This window comes from Crocodylus siamensis, chromosome 2 (assembly GCF_052110815.1).
Source record: "Crocodylus siamensis isolate JL-2025a chromosome 2, ASM5211081v1, whole genome shotgun sequence".
Taxonomy (NCBI): Eukaryota; Metazoa; Chordata; order Crocodylia; family Crocodylidae; genus Crocodylus; species Crocodylus siamensis.
In genome coordinates, this window is record NC_143396.1 from 137,588,171 (window position 1) to 137,599,287 (window position 11,117).

General features: G+C 44.4%; 1 long non-coding RNA gene across 1 annotated transcript; it reads right to left on the reverse strand.

The window, feature by feature from the left end:
• Positions 1-50: 50 nt before the first annotated feature.
• LOC149870823 (uncharacterized) lies at positions 51-9,179 on the reverse strand. Its single transcript, XR_016440845.1, has 3 exons — positions 8,412-9,179; positions 7,600-7,696; positions 51-181 (listed from the first exon to the last, which is right to left on the reverse strand). It is a non-coding gene; the product is annotated as an uncharacterized LOC149870823 (long non-coding RNA).
• Between the last annotated feature and the right edge of the window lie 1,938 nt (positions 9,180-11,117).

Below are 11,117 nucleotides of genomic sequence, written 5' to 3' on the forward strand. Positions count from 1 at the left end.
GTTAAATCTGAGTGCTATGTCTTTTTGCCAGTAGTGCAGCAAGCTTCATGTCTGTTTTACCTGCATAAATTTTCTGAGGAGGGTCTTCTACCTAAGTAGGATCATCTTCCCTTCCATCCAAGCAGCTCTATGGAGAGTCGCTCTTGATGAACTCTTCTGCATATCCACATACATGGAATTCCTAGGGTAGAAATCATCTGACTATAACCATTCTTACATAAATTCCCCACTCGTGGCCTGTACAACTGCAGAACATGGAGGGTATGTGCGAGTAGGAGGCAGTGATAGCTGTGAGATGTCCTGGTTTAGGAATAGTGCCAGGCCTCCGCCTTTTGTATGTGAAATATCAAGCCTTGTAGGATTTGCCTGAGGATGTCAGTGCCCTCAAGTGAGAGAGGCCACATCTGCAAGAATGATATGAAAGAAGCCTGCTGAGTTTCTTGTCTCTTCGACATGTTTTGACTGTTGTGACACATTGGCTCTTGGCTACTGCAAGTGATTATTTAAAATTGGCTGGAAGTTCTTCAACAGAAAATCTTTTTAATTTTCATATTGGCACTTTATCAGTAAAATGAACCTCTCATTGTTATTGGTTTTGTTCTTTTTTTTAATGTTTACACTTGCAAAAAAAATTGAAAGGCTTGTTTCAAACCATTCAAAAGAGAAGGGTACTAAAATTTTTTTGAGGAGCATTTTGCATTTTTATTTTTTTAATCCCTTGTGCTGGTTATTATTATTTAAAGTAATCACTAAATAAAGCTTTCTACACCAACCAACAATTAGTAATATAACTCAAAATCTTCTATAGAAGTTAGCTTAGATTTGAGTATATTAACTTGGTGATTGCAATTAAGTAGAATTTTATGGTCCTATTTTCAACATCCTACTTGAGTAAAAACTTCAAGACTAGCATAAAAAAGAATCATGCAGTTCTAACCAGTTCTCCAGAAGTCATTTTACTACAGGGAATTATGATCAAATCATTAAGCATTATTGCCACCAGGTGGCACCCATTTTCTGTGCAGCACAACTTTGTTTATTGCCATTGCGTATTTTTCCATGGCTTATCTCAGAACACAAATTGAGTTAATTTAGATGAAAAAATGTAATGGAAAAAAAAAAGGAATTGGATATTGATATCCATAGCTGAATTATTGGTAATTGTTTTACTTTTGCAATAATTTCTGGAGGGAATAGGAAACTTTTTACCTAAAATATTAAAACCAATCACTAAATAGGTTTGACTAATAGTGCCAGGGTGTTTAAGTTCTGGCAACTTGTGAGATGTATCATCCTGTCAAGCAGGGATATTAAACTCATTAGGCCATGTGAGCCTGAAGAATCACCTGGGGCCAGTTTATGGGTTGGATCATGCCTACAGACTGGCCCCATGGACCAGATTCAGCATGTAGGACTGCTTCCGTGTGCCACATGCAGCATGTACCAGATCAGTCCCATGTACTGTGAACAGCAAGTGGAGCCCCAGGCTAGGGCTTGTGCAAGGCATGTTGTATGCAGGTCTAGTGTGAGACCCACAAGCAGCACCATGAACAGGATCCAGCCTGCAGCCCAGATCTTTGCCATCCCTGCTCTAGAGCATCTGGGGTTATCAGAGAAATGAAGGGGCTTCCCCAGGTCTCACAGCACAAACTCAGTGCTCTACCCACTAGTCTACCCTACTTCTAATAACAGAAAAAGAAGCCAATTTATTACCAAAACTATAGTTTATGTTGAGAGAAACTTGCTTTTTTTAGAAACTTGTTATTTATTAGAAACTCATGCCAAAAACCTGTAGAGTTTTGTGGGTCTAAGCCACTACTTCAAATCCACACCAGTACAGAAGTGAACAAAAGTAACTACTGTCTGAAGAAGCCCTTCTCAACTGTTACTGGGGGGGCTGTAAAAGCCTTTTAAAGGTGCCACAGAATATTAGCACTGTTTGGCATGCAAACACCTACTCATGATTCACAAGATAAAGCCAGCGATTGGCGTCAAAAACATTTCATACCTGTTGTTAACTTCCTGAGGTTTTTGCAACAGAAGAATTGCTATGCAGTCTGCCATCGGAGGTGGTTCAAGCACCTACACTGAACACCTTCAAGAGTAAATTGGATGCTTATCTTGCTGGGATCCTATGACCCCAGCTGACTTCCTGCCCTTTGGGCATGGGGCTGGACTCGATGATCTCCCGAGGTCCCTTCCAGCCCTGATGTCTATGAAATCTGTTGTTTTTTTCTGTAGTCAAAAAATGTGTGAAAGCTAAGAACTGGTATTTTCTGAGTCAAAAAAGGTTGAGAATCACTGGTCTGAAGGCTGCCTTAGTCACCTCTGGTAGAGGAGTTACGGTAGCATAAGAGTGTTGTTGTAGCCATGATAGTCCAGAAATTATGCAAGAGGCAAGGATTTCTTAGGGTATTATCTTTTATTGGACCAATTATGTAGTTGGGATAAAGTTAGACAAGCATTCAAATGTAAGGCATTTTTCCTCGGGTCTCTGATTATAGGAAGCTAGGCACACAAAGTTAAGCACAGCATAGAGAGGAGGAGGTTGTAATTCTGGGTGAGCATATAACTTTACAAAGATTGAGGTCTAGAGTCTAGGACTGGCATTTATGATGATTTTTTTTTCTCATGTTCAATAGTGCCAGCCTCTTGGTCAAACATTTTAGTAGTCTGTGTCATTAAAGCACCTGTGAGAGAGGTACTTCTATGGCACCTAGTGTCAGTTATAAAGAAGATTTTTAGCATCTTGATCTTCACTCCAAATTCATTGGGAAGCCTGTATCTTCCAATAGATTTGAGTACTACAATAAATTACCCTCAGCAACTCATGTTGCTAAATAAAAAGCTTCTGTGCCTTGCACTAAATTGAAGCTTTTTCAGGATGAATGACTTTATTCCCAAGATATAAAGAATTGCCCACAACTAAAAATATACCTTTCTGGAAGGTACAACTGTCTCCACAGTAAGGTAAATGGAACTTATAGATTCATAGATGTTAGGGTTGGAAGGGACCTCAATAGATCATCGAGTCCGACCCCCTGCATAGGCAGGAAAGTGTGCTAGGTTCAGATGACCCCAGCCAGATGCCTAGTTAACCTCCTCTTGAAGATCTCCAGGGTAGGGGAGAGCACAACCTCCCTTGGGAGCCTATTCCAAATTTTGGCTACTCTAACTGTGAAAAAGTTCTTCCTAATGTCCAGTCTAAATCTGCTCTGTGCTAGCTTATGGCCATTATTTCTTGTAACTCCCAGGAACATCTTGGTGAGTAGAGCCTCACCAATTCCCTTCTGTGCCCCCATGATGAATTTATAGGCAGCCACAAGGTCACCTCAGCCTTCTCTTGCGGAGGCTGAAGAGGTCCAGGTACCCTAGTCTCTCCTCGTAGGGCTTGGCCTGCAAGCCCTTAACCATATGCGTGGCCCTTCTCTGAACCCTCTCCAGGCTATCCAGATCCCTCTTGAAGAGTGGTGCCCAAAACTGGACACAGTACTCCAACTGCAGTCTGACAAGTGCCCGATAGAGGGGAAGTATCACCTCCTTGGTTCTGTTTGTCATGCATCTGCTGATAGCTTTGCTGATGACTTTGTCACACTGACGACTCATGTTCATCTTGGAGTCCACTAGAACTCTGAGATCCCTTTCCGCTTCCGTGCTACCGCGCACGTCCTTTCCTAGGCAGTAGGTGTGCTGGACATTTTTCCTCCCTAGGTGCAGCACTTTGCATTTCTCCTTGTTAAATTGCATTCTATTGTTTTCTGCCTATTTGTCCAACCTGTCCAGGTCTGCGTATAGTTGTTCCCTGCTCTTCGGTGTGTCCACTTCTCCCCAAAGTTTTGTATCATCTGCAAACTTGGACAGAGTACACTTCACTGCCTTGTCCAGGTCACTGATGAAGACATTGAAGAGTGTCAGTCCAAGGACCGAGCTCTGCGGGACCCCACTGCCCATGTCCTTCCAGGTTGATACTGACCTGTCTACCACCACTCTCTGGGTACGACCCTCTAGCCAATTTGCCACCCACTGGACTGTAATCATCCAAGTCACAGGCTCTTAATTTGTTCACCAGTATGTGGTGAGATACCGTATCAAAGGCCTTCCTGAAGGCTAAGTAAATGATATCTACCCCTACTCCTGGGTCCAGGTGTCTTGTAACCTGGTCATAAAAAGAGACTAGATTAGTCAGGCATGATCTACCTGCTACAAACCCATGCTGGTTTTCCCCTCAGCATAATTTTTCCTGCTGAGCTCTCACATATATGAGCCTTTTCAAAGACCTTAAAGACTAACTTGTAAGCTTTCCTGTAGAAGCACCATCTGGTGAGTCTTAATATTGCATCCAAGGTGGGGTAGGAAATGCAAAAATGTTTTTGGCACCTGAACACCCCAGGCAAGCTCTCTTATACAGAGAAAGAGGTGGGTGTAGGCAAAATGTGTTTTGGGGATCAAGGCAGCCTTTGTGAGGCAGCATTGGAGTTTGACCTTCCACATTGTGGAACGCAGCCTTGCTTTGAACAAGAACACCTCTATGCAGAAGAACACATTTGCATGTGCATAACAGAAGAGCAGCTTAACAGATAACTGGGAACATTTGGTCTGTAATGAGAATGATGGGTGATTAATCTAATTTGTTCCTATTACATCTGTGTGCTTCTATATTCATCTCAAAGGAACTGACCGATTTCCACACACACCCCCACACACACACTACCAGTGCTATAAGGGAGGAAATGGTTTAATGCTCAGAAAAGTTCACTTAGGCATAATGTGTGTGTGCATAATTTCCACAGAAGCTGCTTTATTAATTCTGTTAAATCATTACATGCAAAAGAAAGTTTTATGAGGTTTCTTAATATAGAATAATTGAAGCTTATGAGCCTAAGGGATCTGGATGTCTTTAATGAAGTTAAGACATAAAAAAAATGTGGCTTGCAACATTTCCTGTATAGGATTGTTTGCTCCTTCCCCTAGTTCCTTTTATTTTACAGACTCCAACCCGCTTCAGAGGAAGGCAAACAATTTGAAGAGGAGTATAAAAAGTATAATAAGCATAAAAAGATGGTACACTTCATGAAGCATAAGGATTCAGATAAATTTAGACCACAGCTTCTCAAACTGTTAGAACAAGCTCCGTAGAAAAGCACTTATCTTAAAATAAAATCACAAGCCTAGAATATGATATAGCCGCAGCATAAAACCCTGTAGTAATATTATTTTAGTTGTAAATTGCAATGTTGGGAACATTACTATAGATTTGTCTCATTGAGGTTTAGGCAAGACAGCATCCCCCTGAAATAATAATACTTAATTATTAATAGATCTTTTTTTGTAAGCATCTGCCAAGAACTAATTCTACAATTCAGTATTAAGTACAATTCATTATTTGCATTGCAGCAGCACCTATATGCCTTGCTTAGTATTGAGGCACTATTGTGCTATATGCTTAAAGAAGGGAACAGATAAAAGGTATAAATATTCTTTTATTTAACAGAGATGAAGTGAAGACTTGGAACCTAAGTTCTGTTCTTTGTAGCTGTTCCATCACAACTATATCTACTATAACTGTGGTCACAAATGGATTCATTTTTAGCAGTGGATATTTCTGACAAATTTCCACTGCTAGAAATCTTTCTGGGAGAAAGAGTGTACAGGTATTCATTCTGAAGCCACCCCTCTCCCCTGCTCTTGTCTTCACCAGACTAGAGTGATCCTAGCTGGGGGAGGTATCCACAGAAGGAGTGGAGCCATGAAGAAAGACTCCCCATACCTTCCCCAGACTGGGGTCTGGGGAACTGGCAGGGAGCAGCCTTCTCCACTCTGCTCACAGTCTCTGGCAGTGGGATGGATGGAGCAGCAGTGCAAAATGCCCAGCCCATTCCCCAAAGCAAGTGGTTCCTGGTCTGGAGAAAAGGCAGGAAGCATTGCTCCACTGCTTCCCTCCCCTCTTGAACTGGTATGATTGCTTACATGCCCCCAGTTTCTACTGACAGAGCAGGGATTCACCCCATAGAAACAGTTCCTGTATGTAGCCTGTGTCTTTTAGAAATGGACAGTCAAAATAGTACTCTTTTTTTTTTTTAGTGTGGATTCGATTATATCGGTATAGGTTATTCACATAAACATTACAGTATGCACAAGTATAGGTGGGTACATCATACAGACTGTACTGCTTTAACTATTATCTGTTGCTAATCTAGGGCCAATGGCATACATCAGTGTTTCCCAACCAGTGTGCTGTGGCCCATTGGTGTGCTGTCAGGCACGTCCAGGTGTGCCGTGGCATTTTAGGCTGGAGCCATGCCCCCCACCTGCTGCTGCTGTGGACACAGACAGATGGGGAGAGTGAATCCAGCCAGGTGGGGGGTGTGGCTCCAGGCCAAAATGCCATCCAGCTGGCCATGCACCCCACTTTCCCATCGGCATTTGGCTGGCTGGCTGCCACTGCGCCCCCACCTCTGCGTCCGGTGTGCTGCAGCGCTTTTCTGTTTAGGTGAGTGTGCCATAGGGTGAAAAAGGTTGGGAAACGCTGCCATACGTTACAGTTATTTTTCAATTTATGTGTTAATAGCAACTTAATTAATAACAGCAGTACGTATTCGGTCCATTTATAGTGCCATAAAGTAGCAAGCTAGCCACAAACCTATTCCTCAAAATACATGGAAAATCTGTGGACCATTTGTATAGTACCATAAACTGTCAGTGTCAGCATTGGGACTGGGATTGCCCTGGTCCCAATGCCAAAAAGCGGCTGCTGGGAGAGTGGGGGTTGCAAGGTTCCTTGGTTGTGGAGAGCTGAGGGACTCTGCCTGTTAGGAACCTGGCAACTTCCTGCCATGCCCTTCAGTCCTGCTAGGCACTGCAGGACAAGATGCTTTAAAATGCCAAATTACAAGGAATTGGGTTGAATCCCCAGTTTTTAAGTGTCCTGGGGAATGGAGACCCTGAGATGTGGGGAAAGGCATCTTGATCCCGGGGTCCCAGTGCCCTGGGAATTCTAAAAGCCATGATGCAGCTGGGATATCCTGGGGCTGGGGTGGCAGTCAGCTGATTGTCAGACTCACTCCAGACAGCTGCAGGTCTGTAACCAACCGGGTACTGTCAAGGCTGAGTCTTGTCAGACAGCCCCAGCTCTGGAGCCTACTAGAAGCAGCCCTGGGTCTGGGACAGGGTGAACCCCTGCCTAATCTCCATAATTGGGCTGGGGGCAGCTCAGCAGTGACATGAATGGGATTGGAGGAATGTTATGCCCCATACCAAACATGGCACCTCTTGCCACGCACATCTGTTTGGGATGGGGCATAAAATTCCTTTAATCCCAATTGTGCCATTGTTTTAACATATGCCAGGGGCCTTGGATAGTTACAGCAGAACAAAAGCTGGGTGTAGGTCAGCCCTGAGTGATTTGACCCGTGGTATGCAGGGTCTATATTGTGGACAGGAAGTGTATATTTTGCTAAAAGCCAAGTGGAAATGACTTGATAAGAAGGAAGGAGAATGAGAGGGGAGGATATTCTCTAAATATAGTACATGCAAAGAAAGCACTCAAATTGCCACCATTTCCCCCCTCCCTCCAAAAAAGACCTTTTACCCATTCCACACCTTTCATTCTTGCTCTGTAGCTCTCTGCTAGGTTTTTCACAGCTTCTCATTTTGTGCTCACACAAGCTTTACTGGATTTGGCCATTTAGATTAAGATCTAAAAATATTTGATAAAATAAGACGAATCAGGTTACAACATCTAAGGTCATACATCCTCTTTGTAGCTAAAAATGTGTGCACTTGGTAACTGTAAGCTAGTGAGAGTTTACATATCTGATTTGGAATGTCTGTTATTTATACTAGTGTAAAAAAACCATCCCCTGCTGTGCCTAATGGTAAGAATAGGGCACTGTAATACATGTAGTAAATTTGAATCATGCATGATTCCTTTTTAAGTTGCTATATATGTAGCTAACTTTAGCTGTAAGTAAAGAAAAACAGGCAATGAAATCACAGATGTACAGTTCACACAACAGTACAATGACAAACAGTGTACAGTGACAAACAAATGAAAATACAGAGGGGTTCACTTGAACACTTTGGGAGAATTAATGATCTAACGTTCAAACCAAAGAAAGTAAACTGCTGAGCTTCTGTTTAGAACACACAGACTATGTTAAGAAGCTTTCCACAAAAATACTGATGTGGAGAGGAAAGTATTTTTAAAAGTGAGATATGGATGTCACAAATTCCATTTCCAAAATTAATGCTAGCAAGATTAGCCTTTCCATACCAGAGAGAAGAGTTTTCCAGGTTGCTAACAGTTCCAAGTAGTGGTGTTTATCAGCTGCCTGTTGATTAAGTATCAAAAGCACTGTTCAAACTATTCCCAATGAACGATCTGATTAAATATAACTCTTATCTTATCTCACCTTCCAAAAGTATTTGATCTTCCTGTTCAAATAGAGCCAGTCTTCTCTGTCTTCAGAATGTAAGCTGTTAGATCCAGGCTGTGATTAATATGAAGTTAACTACATAGGGTGAGTATGTTCTGGAATGCAGCACTTTGAGCTGCAATGAGAAGCAGTGAGCACATTTTTAAAATGTCACCAGTGATCCTGAGAGTGAGTTCATGTCTGTTCAGCTTCTGATATCAGAAAGAAGACTGCTGTTCAGAAAGTGCTGTGCCCCCATTCTTTGAAAATCAGGCCACTTTCTGATGTCTTGAATTGAGCACCCAAAAATCAAAGAATCCAGGATCGCTTCTGACTCTTGCAACACCCTGGCCAAGATTAATTGCTCAAGTGATGGAGCCTAATGCCTGTTTCAATCTCTGAGCGTATCTGGTATGAAGTAGATATTTTTAGATGCATATGCATAGTCTCACTGCTGTGTTTCCTGCTGGTTTTGGGGTACATGGAAATGATTAAAGGTGATTTTTTTGTTTGCAGCTTGAGGTAGCTGTTTTGTGTATTAGCCATCTGTTTCAGCATTAGATTGTGCCTTTAGTGCAGGGGTGGGAAATTATTTCAGGCAGAGGGCCACCTACCCATTTTTGGCAGGCTGTCGAGGGCCACATGGGTAGCCCCACCCCTGGTCACCATCTTGGGACCAGTGTCTTGGGACCAGTGTCCCAGGGCCAGCACCAGTGGGGCCCAAAGCGAGCACAGGTTGGCAGGGGTCTGTGGAGCCAGGCTGGGCTGCACGAACAAGGAGAGGGAAGAGCTGGCCCAGCTCCATAGAGCCCCTGCCAGCTGGGACACTGCTTCTGCCACCCTGCTCTGGGCCCCACTAGTACTGGCCCCATGACATCAGTGTGGGCCCTGTGCTCCTGCTGGCTCCCGCATCTGCTCACTGCCCCCTAGCCCCACAGTACAGGCACGGGACAGCACACAGCCCCAACTCCCTGCTCACCGGCAGGGAAGAAGCTGGTGCTGAGCGTGGGGAAAAGCGGCCCCTTGCCCAGTCCATGGTTGATGCTCCCTGCTGCAGCTGCTTGCAGCCCACACAGGGCTGTACTGAGCAGACACAGGCAGTCCCAGGCAGGCTGTGAGCAGCTGCAGCGTGGGCTGCTGGCCACAGGGCGGGCGAGGGGCTGCTATTCCCCAGGCCACGTTTCCCTGGAGTCCTCCCCTGCCCTTTCTCCCCCCAACCTGAGTTTCCAGTGTGGGGCAGCCACATGGCCCCAAGCCAGAAACCCCTGCTGGGGGGAGTGGGCCTAAGCAGGCCCTGCTGTTGTGGAGCCCACCAGGCTTCCCCTGGGTCCTACTGCCACTGGTTCCTGTCATTTTTTACAGGAACCAAGGGTAGATAAATATTTATTTTCTAAATTTGTTTAGGGGCCCCATGGGCTGCATAGAATCCAGCCCGTGCGCCATATTTTGCCCACCCCTGCTTTAGTATCTCTACAATAGGATAAAAAGCAATAGGAGGAACTAGTGGGGGACAGGGTAGATTTTGACATACATCTGGCTAGGATGAATGCTTCAGTGTAAGCAAGCTAGCAAATGCAGAGTTACATTTGCCCTCTGTATCGGTTCGAAGAACAGCACTGAAAGAAAAAAAGAAAAACAAATGTCCTTCAAAATCGCACTTCGTATATGAGACCACTGTACAACCTTGCCTCTGCCAGAAGTGGTTCATACAGATGTTGCGTTTGTGGCTATCCCACTACCATTAAATGACCTATACCTCGAGTTCTTTATAACCCATTATACTTGGGGACCTACTGAATTCAAGGTGGCTGCCCCCAATTTCACTGCCTGTGCATGGCATCAGGTGCTGTTTTCCAGTAAGAGTGGGGCAGGCCCACCCATGCCTGGTACAGGTTGGGAACTGCCTGGCTGCGCAGCAGCTCTGTAGAAAAGGATTTGGGGGTTACAGTGGACAATAAGCTGAATATGAGCCAGCAGTGCACCCTTGTTGGCAAGAAGGCTAATGGCATACTGGGCTGCATTGGTGGAGGTGATGCCAGTGATTGCCAGTGAACACAAGTGATTGTTCCTGTCCATTAAGCACTGGTGAGGCCACATCTGGAGCACTGTGTCCAGTTTTGGGCCCCACACTACACAAAGGATGAGGACAAATTGGAGAGAGTCTGGCAGAGGGCAATAAAAATGGTTCAGGAGCTGGAGCACATGACTTCTGAGGAGGGGCTGAGGGAACTGGGCTCATTTAGTTTGGAGAAGAGAAGACTGAGAGAGGATTTAACAGCAGCCTTCAACTACCTGAAGGGTGATTCCAAAGAGGATGGAGCTGGACTGGTCTCAGTGGGGGCAGATGACAGAACAAGGAGCAATGGTCTCAAGTTGCAGCAAGGGAAGTTTTGGTTAGATATTAGGAAACACTTTATCACTAGCAGGGTAGTAAAGCACTGGAACAGGTTATCCAGGTTGTGGACTCTCCATCCTTGGAGGTTTTTAAAACCCAGTTAGACAAAGCTTTGACTGGGATCTAGTTGGGAATGGTCCTGCTTTGAGCAGGAGGTTGGACTAGATGACCTCCCAATGTCCCTTCCGACCCACACTTTCTATGATTCTCTCATTCTCTTGATAACCCAGGCTGATGATACTGTACCTTTGTTTCATTTGTACTCATCGTTAGGCTTTTGGTATGTGGCAGAAGGGGACAAGGGGATT